We start from the raw sequence: 11,640 nt of genomic DNA on the forward strand, positions 1-11,640 counted from the left end.
CATTCGGGGCTAGATGCGAAAAACAGGGGGGTGGCTATACTAGTGGGGAAGCGGGTTATGTTTGAGGCAAAGGCCATAGTGGCGGATAGCGGGGGCAGATACGTGATGGTGAGTGGCAAATTACAGGGGGAGGCGGTGGTCTTGGTAAACGTATATGCCCCGAAGTGGGATGATGCCAATTTTATGAGGCGCATGCTAGGACGCATCCCGGACCTAGAGGTGGGAAAGTTGGTAATGGGGGGAGATTTTAATACGGTGCTGGAGCCAGGGCTGGACAGGTCGAGATCCAGGACTGGAAGGAGGCCGGCTGCAGCCAAGGTGCTTAAAGATTTTATGGAGCAGATGGGAGGAGTAGACCCGTGGAGATTTAGTAGACCTAGGAGTAAGGAGTTTTTGTTTTTCTCCTATGTCCACAAAGTTTATTCGCGAATAGACTTTTTTGTCTTGGGAAGGGCGTTGATCCCGAAGGTGAGGGGGACGGAGTATACGGCTATAGCCATTTCGGATCACGCTCCACATTGGGTAGACTTGGAGATTGGGGAGGAAACAGAAGGGCGTTACCCTGGAGAATGGACATGGGACTAATGGCAGATGAAGGGGTGTGTTTAAGGGTGAGGGGGTGCATTGAAAAGTACTTGGAACTCAATGATACCGGGGAGGTCCAGGTGGGAGTGGTCTGGGAGGCGCTGAAGGCAGTGGTTAGAGGGGATATGATATCAATATGGGCACATAAAGGAAAGCAGGAGAGTAGGGAACGGGAGCGGTTGCTGCAAGAACTTCTGAGGGTGGACAGGCAATATGCGGAGGCACCGGAGAAGGGACTGTACAGGGAAAGGCAAAGGTTACACGTAGAATTTGACTTGCTGACAACGGGTACTGCAGAAGCACAGTGGAGGAAGGCACAGGGTGTACAGTATGAGTATGGGGAGAAGGCGAGCAGGTTGCTGGCCCATCAATTGAGGAAAAGGGGAGCAGCGAGGGAAATAGGGGGAGTGAGGGATGAGGAAGGAGAGATAGAGCGGGGAGTGGAGAGAGTGAATGGAGTGTTCAAGGCATTCTATAAAAGACTATACGAAGCTCAGCCCCCGGATGGGAAGGAGAGAATGATGTGCTTCCTGGACCGGCTGGAATTTCCTGAGGTGGAGGAGCAGGAGAGGGTGGGACTGGGAGCACAGATCGAGATAGAGGAAGTAGTGAAAGGAATTAGGAGTATGCAGGCGGGGAAGGCTCCGGGACCGGATGGATTTCCAGTCGAATTTTATAGGAAATATGTGGACTTGCTTGGTCCGATACTGATGAGAACCTTTAATGAGGCGAAGGAAAGGGGACAGCTGCCCCCGACTATGTTAGAGGCAACGATATCGCTTCTCCTAAAGAAGGAAAAAGACCCGCTGCAATGCGGGTCCTATAGACCTATTTCCCTCCTAAATGTAGACGCTAAAATTCTGGCCAAGGTAATGGCAATGAGGATAGAGGATTGTGTCCCGGGGGTAGTCCATGAGGACCAAACTGGGTTTGTGAAGGGGAGACAGCTGAATACGAATATACGGAGGCTGCTAGGGGTAATGATGATGCCCCCACCAGAGGGGGAAGCGGAGATAGTGGTGGCGATGGATGCCGAGAAAGCATTTGATAGAGTGGAGTGGGATTATTTGTGGGAGGTGTTGAGCGATTTGGCTTTGGAGATGAGTATATTGATGGGTACAGCTGCTGTATAGGGCCCCGATGGCGAGCGTGGTCACAAATGGACGGGGGTCTGCGTATTTTCGGCTCCATAGAGGGACGAGGCAGGGATATCCTCTGTCCCCATTATTGTTTGCACTGGCGATTGAGCCCCTGGCAATAGCATTGAGGGGTTCCAGGAAGTGGAGGGGAGTACTCAGGGGAGGGGAGGAACACCGGGTATCTCTTTACGCGGACGATTTATTGGTGTATGTGGCGGACCCGGCGGAGGGGATGCCAGAGATAATGCGGATACTTGGGGAGTTTGGAGAATTTTCAGGATATAAGCTGAACATGGGGAAAAGTGAGCTGTTTGTGGTGCATTCAGGGGAGCAGAGCAGAGAAATAGAAGACTTACCGCTGAGGAAGGTAACAAGGGACTTTCGCTCTTTGGGGATCCAGATAGCCAAGAATTGGGGTACATTGAATAGGTTAAACTTAACGCGGTTGGTGGAACAGATGGAGGAGGACTTCAAGAGATGGGACATGGTATCCCTGTCACTGGCAGGGAGGGTACAAGCGGTTAAAATGGTGGTCCTCCCGAGATTCCTCTTTGTGTTTCAGTGCCTCCCTGTGGTGATCACGAAGGCTTTTTTCAAAAGGATTGAGAAGAGTATCATGAGTTTTGTGTGGGCCGGGAAGACCCCGAGAGTGAGGAAGGGATTTTTGCAGCGTAGTAGGGATAGGGGGGGGCTGGCGCTACCGAACCTGAGTGAGTACTACTGGGCCGCCAACATCTCAATGGTATGTAAGTGGCTAGGAGAAGAGGAGGGAGTGGCGTGGAAGAGATTGGAGAAGGCGTCCTGTCGGGGGACTTGCCTACAAGCTATGGTGACGGCGCCGTTGCCGTTCTCACCGAAGAAATACACCACAAGCCCGGTGGTGGTGGCTACTCTGAAAATTTGGGGGCAATGGAGACGGCATAGGGGAAAGACGGGAGCCTCGGTGTGGTCCCCGATAAGAAATAATCATAGGTTTGCTCCGGGGAGAATGGATGGGGGATTTGGAACATGGCAAAGAGCAGGAGTAACACAATTGAGAGATCTGTTTGTAGATGGGACGTTTGCAAGTCTGTGAGCGCTGACCGAAAAATATGGGTTGCCCCAAGGGAATGCATTCCGGTATATGCAACTGAGGGCTTTTACGAGGCAACAGGTGAGGGAATTCCCGCAGCTCCCGACGCAGGAGGTGCAGGACAGAGTGATCTCAAAGACATGGGTGGGGGACGGTAAGGTGTCAGACATATATAGGGAGATGAGAGACGAGGGGGAGATTATGGTAGACGAGCTGAAAGGGAAATGGGAAGAAGAGCTGGGGGAGGAGATTGAGGAGGGGCTGTGGGCTGATGCCCTAAGTAGGGTAAACTCATCGTCCTCGGGTGCCAGGCTAAGCCTGATACAATTTAAGGTGTTACACAGGGCGCATATGACTGGAACACGGCTTAGCAAATTTTTTGGAGTAGAGGATAGGTGTGCGAGATGCTCGAAAAGCCCAGCGAATCACACCCACATGTTCTGGTCATGTCCGGCAGTACAGGGGTTTTGGGTGGGGGTGACAAAGGTGCTTTCGAAGGTAGTGGGGGTCCAGGTCGAACCAAGCTGCGGGTTGGCTATATTTGGGGTTGCAGAAGAGCCGGGAGTGCAGGAGGCGAGAGAGGCCGATGTTTTGGCCTTTGCGTCCCTAGTAGCCCGGCGCAGGATACTGTTGATGTGGAAGGAAGCCAAGCCCCCGGGTGTGGAGACCTGGATAAATGACATGGCAGGGTTTATAAAGCTGGAACGGATTAAGTTCGTCCTAAGGGGATCGGCTCAAGGGTTCACCAGGCGGTGGCAACCGTTCGTCGAATACCTCACAGAAAGATAGAGGGAATGGAAAAGAAGAAGACAGCAGCAGCAGCCCATGGGGGGGGGGGGGGGGCGGGCGGGGGAGGAACCAGAGGGATTCTCAGGGATGTTAATATATAAGTATAATATGTATAGGTTGTTGTTATAGATAATTGTATACTGGACTGTTAAAACATATTTTGGAGAATATTTATCTGGGACAAGGCAGTTGCCATTTAGTTTTATTTTTGTTTTTGTTTATATATTATTTATTTCTTGTTTATAAAACTGGCCATTGTTATTTATATTGTTATATTACTGTGTAAAGGATACACAATGTACTGTGATGGTTGGCCAAAAATTTTCAATAAAAATATTTAAAAAAAAAAAAGAAATAGGAGGACCACTTCGGTTGCGGTGATGCCTTGCTAGCCTCACGTTTCGGCGGCTCCAGCTCCGACGGACCTTCGGGCTCTTTTAAGAGCCCCAACGGGGAATTTTTTGGCGACGCAACCCGGTGTGGGGTGTGTGAGAAGGGAGTCGTCCCCCCCCAACGAAGGAGGAAAAAACCGGCGGCGGCGGCGGCTGCAGCGCGAGGAATTGTCGACCAAAGGGTCAGAAAGGGAGAAGCACAAGATGACGGCGGAGAAAGCGCAGGCGACATGGGGGCCTGAGCAGGATGAATTTTTGAGATGGTGCGTGGAGCTGCTGAAGAGGGATGTGCTGACCCCGATGCTACAGGCAATTGAGGGGCTCAAGGAGACACAAAAGACCCAGGAGACAGAGCTCCACATGGTGGAGCAGAAGGTGACAGATAATGAGGATGAGATCCTGGGCCTGGCGGTTAAGACACAGACGCACGAGGCACTTCATAAAAAGTGTACTGAAAGGATCGAGGCCCTCGAAAACGGAGCGCGAAGGAAGAACCTTCGGATACTGGGTCTCCCTGAGGGTGTGGAAGGAGTGGACTGTGGAGCTTATGCAAGTATGATGCTGAGCTCACTGATGGGTGCTGAGGCCCCTACGGGCCCCTTGGAGATGGAGTGGGCACATCGGATCCCGGCGAGAAGACCAAAAGCGGGCGAACCACCCAGGGCGATAATCGTGCGATTTCACCGCCTTAAGGATAGAGAAGAGGTCCTGAGATGGGCTAAAAAGGTGCGGAGTAGCAGATGGGAGAATGCAGTGGTACGGGTGTACCAGGATTGGAGTGCGGAGGTGGCGAGAAGGAGGGCGAGCTTTAACCGAGCCAAAGAGGTGTTGCATAAAAGGAAGGTGAAGTTCGGGATGCTGCAGCCGGCAAGACTATGGGTCACGTATCAGGAGAGACACCATTATTTCGAGACGGCGGAGGAAGCATGGACCTTTATCAAAGAGGAGAAATTGGATCGGAACTGAGGGACTGATGCTGCAGGAAATGTTATTGTTAATGTTATGGTTGAAGTTAATTGAGAAGTAAATTGGGAAGGGGGGAGACATTGGGAAATGTGGGCGCCGGTGAGGGGGGAAAGACGGGACATAGTTGGAGAATGGGGAAGGAGAGGGGGAGGGGAAAGGGAGCTGCGCCATAAGAGGCGGGTCAGGTAAAGGGATGTTCCCGCGCCAGAAAGAATAAGGCGGGAAGACAGGCGCAAGGCGGATGGGAGTTCCCCACACGGGGGGGGGTCGAGGAGTGAGCAGGAGTAGCCGGAGTCAGTTGAAGTCAGCTGAGGAAGTAATATGGGGGGAGCAATCACGCTAGAAAGAGATCGAGCGGGGGGGGGGGACAATTGGGTTGCTGCTGCGGAAATCCAAAAGGAAATGGCTAAAGAGTGGGTGGACGGGGATGGTGTGCGACGCTGGGGGAGCGAGTGGGAGCGCGGAGGCGGGATATGGGACTGGCCTAGAGAAGGTAATGGCTAGTCGACACGGGAGGGGGGCAGGTAGCCCCCTAGTGAGGCTGATCACGTGGAACGTGAGAGGCCTGAACGGACCGATAAAAAGGGCCCGAGTGCTCGCGCATTTGAAAGGACTAAGGGCAGACGTGGTTATGCTCCAAGAGACGCACCTAAAGGTGGCGGACCAAGTTAGGTTAAGGAAAGGATGGGTGGGACAGGTGTTCCACTCAGGACTAGACGCAAAGAACAGAGGGGTGGCCATTTTGGTGGGGAAACGGGTAGCATTTGAAGCAAAGAACATCGTAGCAGATAGCGGAGGTAGATATGTAATGGTGAGTGGCAGGCTGGAGGGAATGGAGGTCGTGTTGGTTAATGTGTATGCCCCAAACTGGGACGATGCAGGATTTATGGGACGGATGCTGGGGCGTATACCGGACCTGGAGGTAGGAAACTTGATTTTAGGAGGGGACTTTAATACTGTGCTGGACCCGGGGCTAGATAGATCCAGCTCAAGGACCGGAAGAAGGCCGGCAGCGGCCAAGGTACTTAAGGGGTTTATGGACCAAATGGGGGGAGTGGATCCATGGCGATTTCTTAGACCTAGGGCTAGGGAGTTCTCCTTCTTCTCCCATGTCCATAAAGTGTACTCCCGGATAGATTTTTTTGTTTTGGGAAGGTCGTTGATCTCTAGGGTGGAAGAAGCTGAGTACTCAGCCATAGCGGTTTCGGACCATGCCCCACATTGGGTGGACCTGGAATTAGGAGAGGAAAGGGAGCAGAGAGCACTCTGGCGATTAGATGTGGGATTGATGGCGGATGAGGGAGTGTGTGCAAGAGTGCGGGGATGTATTGAGAGATACCTGGAGGTCAATGACGACGGCGAGGTCCCTGTGGGAGTGGTATGGGAAGCACTAAAAGCGGTGGTCAGAGGAGAGCTGATCTCCATTGGGGCCCACAAAAGGAAAACAGAGGCCAAGGAAAGGGAAAGATTACTGGGGGAGATTTTAAGGGTGGATAGGGAATTTGCAGACACCCTGGAGGAGGGACTGTACAGGGAGAGGAGACGACTCCAGACGGAGTTTGACCTTCTGACCATCAGAAAGGCGGAGGTACTGTGGAGGAAGGCACAGGGGAGGAGGTATGAATATGGGGAAAAGGCTAGTCGCCTGTTGGCTCATCAATTGCGAAAGAGGACAGCAGCGAGGGAGATAGGAGGAATTAGAGACGAAAAGGGAGACACGGTGCGAAGAGCAGGAAAGATAAATGAGGTGTTCAAGACCTTCTATGAGGGACTGTATAGGTCTCAACCCCCAGAGGGAGAGGAGGGGATGCGGCGGTTCGTGGACCAATTGAGGTTCCCGAAAGTGGAGGAGCAGGAGGTGGTAGGCCTGGGGGCACCGATTGGGGTGGGCGAGGTTATTAAGGGACTGGGAAGCATGCAAGCAGGGAAGGCTCCGGGACCAGACGGGTTCCCGGTGGAATATTACAGAAAATATGTGGACTTGTTGGCCCCGTTGATGGTGAGGACGTTCAATGAGGCCAGGGAAGGAGGGACTTTACCCCCGACGATGTCGGAGGCGACGATATCGCTAATTGTGAAGAGGGATCAAGATCCGTTGCAGTGCGGGTCCTATAGACCTATTTCATCATTGAACGTGGACGCCAAATTGTTGGCAAAGGTACTGGCATCGAGGAGAGAGGACTGTGTCCCGGGGGTGGTGCACGAAGACCAGACAGGGTTCGTAAAAGGGAGACAACTGAATGTTAACGTGCGACGACTATTAGGGGTGATAATGATGCCCCCAGTGGAGGGGGAGGCAGAGATAGTCGCGGCAATGGATGCAGAGAAGGCATTTGATAGGGTGGAGTGGGAGTATTTATGGGAAGTGTTAAGGAGGTTTGGGTTCGGGAACGGGTTTATTAGCTGGGTTAAACTTCTTTATGGGGCTCCAACGACAAGTGTAGTTACGGGTCGACAAAGATCGGAGTATTTCCGACTATATTGGGGAACAAGACAGGGATGCCCGCTGTCTCCATTGTTGTTCGCGTTGGCAATTGAACCTCTGGCCATGGCGTTGAGAGACTCCAGGAAATGGAGAGGGGTGATTAGAGGGGGAGAAGAACACCGAGTCTCGTTATACGCAGATGACCTATTGTTATACGTGTCGGACCCAGCGGGGGGGATGATAGAGGTTATGCGAATGTTGAGGGAGTTCGGGGATTTCTCGGGGTATAGGCTAAACGTGGGGAAGAGTGAATTATTTGTGATATATCCAGGGGACCAGAGTAGAGAGATAGAAGGCTTGCCTCTAAGGAAAGTGGAAAGAAACGTCCGATACCTGGGGATTCAGATCGCTAGGAGCTGGGGAACCTTGCACAGACTTAATCTGACACGGCTGGTAGAACAAATGGAGGAGGACTTCAAGAGGTGGGACATGCAGCCTCTGTCGCTGGCGGGCAGGGTGCAAGCAATTAAGATGATGGTCCTCCCGAGGTTCTTATTTGTATTTCAATGTCTCCCTATACTAATCACTAAGACCTTTTTTAATAAAATAGACAGGAGCATCACGAGCTTCGTGTGGGCAGGGAAAGTTCCGAGAGTAAGGAGGGGGTTCCTTCAGCGTAGTAGGGACAGAGGGGGATTGGCACTACCGAACTTGGGCGATTACTATTGGGCCGCCAATGTGGCAATGATACGTAAATGGATGATGGAGGGTGAGGGAGCGGCGTGGAAAAGACTGGAGAGAAAGTCCTGTAAAGGGACGAGTTTAGAGGCGCTGGTGACGGCGCCGCTACCGTTCTCACCTGAAAAGTTTACCATGAACCCGGTGGTGGCGGCAACATTGAATATCTGGGGACAGTGGAGGCGACAGAGAGGGGTGCGGGGAGCCCTGGTGGGGTCCCCAATCAGGAACAACCATAGGTTCGCCCCAGGAAGAATGGATGGAGGATTTCAGAGCTGGCACCAGTTGGGAATTAGGAGGATGGGAGATTTATTTATAGATGGGACTTTTGCGAGCTTGGGAGCATTGGAGGAAAAGTATAAGTTGCCCCGGGGAAACTTCTTGAGATATATGCAGGTGAGGGCGTTTACTAGACAACAGGTGAGGGAATTTCGTTGCTCCCGACACAGGGGATTCAGGACAGAGTGCTTTCAGGGGTGTGGGTCGGAGAGGGCAAGGTGTCAGAGATATACCAAGAGATGAGGGAAGAGGGGGAGGAGTCAGTGGGCGAACTAAAAGGAAAGTGGGAAGAAGAACTAGGGGAGGAGATAGAGGAGGGTATGTGGGCTGATGCCCTAAGCAGGGTAAATTCCTCTTCCTCATGCGCCAGGCTTAGCCTGATTCAATTTAAGGTGCTACATAGAGCACACATAACGGGAGCAAGATTGAGCAGGTTCTTTGGAGTGGAGGACAGATGTGGGAGGTGTGGCGGGAGCCCGGCAAACCACGCACATATGTTTTGGGCGTGCCCGGCACTGGAAGGGTATTGGAAGGGAGTGACGGGAGTGATTTCGAAGGTGGTGAAGGCCCGGGTCAAACCAGGCTGGGGGTTAGCTCTATTTGGAGTTGCAGATGAGCCGGGAGTGCAGGAGGCGAAAGAGGCCGACGTTGTGGCCTTTGCGTCCCTAGTAGCCCGGCGCAGGATCCTACTCATGTGGAAGGAGGCGAAACCCCCCGGACTGGAGGCCTGGGTAAATGATATGGCGGGGTTCATTAAATTGGAGCAGATAAAGCTTGCCCTGAGAGGATCGGCTCAAGGGTTCACCAGGCGGTGGCAGCCATTTCTCGACTACCTCGGGGAACGTTAGAGGGAAGACAGATGACCAGCAGCAGCAACCCAGGGGGCGGGGGGGGGGGGGGGGGGGGGGCGGGAGGGGGGCGGGTGTTTAGTTTAGTTTATGTCAAAAGATAATGGGGTTTAGTTATTTGTGTATTGTTAAACATTTCTTTACTGTTACGTTTGCTTTGTAAGAGGGAACAAATTGTTGTTTGGAAAAAATTTTCAATAAAATATATTTAAAAAAAAAAAGAAATAGGAGGACAACAAAGATAGATCCTGAGAGAACTCCCGAAGTAGTGGTGCAGGATTAGGAAGAAAAGCTATTGCAGGTGATTCTCTGGCTATGATTTTGGAGGTAAGAATGGGATTGCCTGAGTGCAGTTCCACCCAGGAGGACTATAGAGAATTATTAGAGAAGGAAGACATGGTCAGTGTTAAAGGCTGCTGTCATGAGAATGTCGCTTTAAGAAATGTTTGGCTGCTCATTTTACTGCAGTGATGTCAGAGTGTGGGTGGAGCTGAGCTCTGGTTCTGCTTTTTAGTTTCACTTTGAGAAAAGCTTGGGTGTGTCTGTGTTTTAGTTTTGTTTTCAGTGTTGGAGCTGAAGTCAGACATGTTCTCTCTGTCATGAAAAGACTATCTCTTGATCATTTGGTGAATTCAGAATTATAAATGTTTTCAGTAGTGACTTTAACCTGATGTGCTTCTGTTAAAGGTTATGTGTTTTGTAAGTCTTCTGGATGTTAAAAGGACAGCATAAGCATTACTTAGTGGTGTATTCTTTGGGGGTTGTATTTGAATTAATGGTTGCTAAGATGTTCACTGTATGTTTTAAAAAGGTTAATTTGAGTTCATAGAATAAACATTGTTTTGCTTTAAAAAATACTTTTCTGCTGTACTACACCTGTAGAGTGGGCTATGTGCTCCCCATACCACAATCTATTAAAAGTTGTGGGTCAGGTGAACTCCATGATACACTTTGGGGTTCTCTAAACCCTGGCCCATAACACGGCAGACAAGTCAAGGAAGGTGAGGAGCGATGGTTTAGCACAGTCACAGAGAGTGTCACTTGCAATTTCCAGGCTAGGGATAGGATGGAAAGTGGCAGATGTAATCGAACAGACAGTCTCAATCTTTGTGACAAAGAAGTCAGTGACTTCCTCAAACATGTTGGAGGCTAGGATAGAGGAAGCAGGGCAGGATGATTGTGGAATAGTGAACAGTTCTGGCAGAGGACAAGACCAGATAATGCTCTATGTGGTCCAGCCAGATGTGGTCATGAATGGCTAAACCTGCCACAAAACATTCAAGTCTGAATCCCTTGGGATACTTCAGGGAATGGTGTTGAGAGCTGTATCCATAGAATACTTACAGTTCAGAAGGAGGCCATTTGGCCCGGTGAGTCTGCACTGGCCCTCCGAAAGAGCACTCTACCTAGGTCCACTCCCCTGTCCGACCCCGATAAACCCGTAACCCCTTCTAACCTGCACATCTTTGGACACTAAGGGAAAATTTAGCATGGCCAATCCTTCTAACCTGCACATCTTTGGACCGTGGGAGGAAACCGGAGCACTTGGAGCAAACCCATGCAACACTAGGGGTGAATAAGTAGAGGCAATATTCATTTTATTGGGAAAAGGGCATCACAGGTGGAGAGATTACAATGTGACTAAGCAGCTTGGTAGCTACAAAAATATCTAGTGACTTGAGGGCCAAAGGTGAGACAACTGGAGATTTCAAAATACAATTCCAAGTGACTTGGGGGAGTTTCTTCCAGGAATGTACAGATGGAATTAGGGTTGATGGGGTAGGGGGGGGGGGCATGGTTTGGGAGGAGGATGTGGGCAGACAATGATACGAAGAAGTGCTCAGAGATGTGTGATTGAGACAATGGGATTAGCAAATCCATGTGAGATAGCAAGGTCAAGAGGTTGGCTGTTAATATGGATGGGAGTTTAAATCAAGACAAAGGTCCAGGAGAATACAAGGGGACTGAATTCAGAGGAAGGAAAGTGTGGTGAGTTGAGGTGAAGGTCAAAATGACCACAAATGAGAAGTTAAAGTAAAAGCAAATTACTGCGGATGCTGGAATCTGAAACTAAAGCAGATAATACTGGACAATGTTAGTAGGTCTGACAACATCTGTGGAGAGAGAAGGGAGCTAATGTTTTGAATCTGATGACTCTTTGTCAAAGCTAGAGAGAACTGGAAATGGGGTCAGATTTATACTGTAGTGTGGGGGTGGAGCAGTGGGGCTGGATAGGGGACCAGCGATAGATGCCGATTGACAAAGATGGTGAGGACAGAAGACAAAAGGAATGTAAATGGGGGTGATTAAGGCTAAGAAGGGTGCTGACAGTGGCACATAGTGTAATGAGAATATCGCTTTAAGAAATGGTTAGCTGCTCATGTTACTGCAGTGATGTCAGAGTGTG

This window comes from Scyliorhinus torazame, chromosome 2 (genome assembly GCF_047496885.1).
Source record: "Scyliorhinus torazame isolate Kashiwa2021f chromosome 2, sScyTor2.1, whole genome shotgun sequence".
NCBI lineage: Eukaryota > Metazoa > Chordata > Chondrichthyes > Carcharhiniformes > Scyliorhinidae > Scyliorhinus > Scyliorhinus torazame.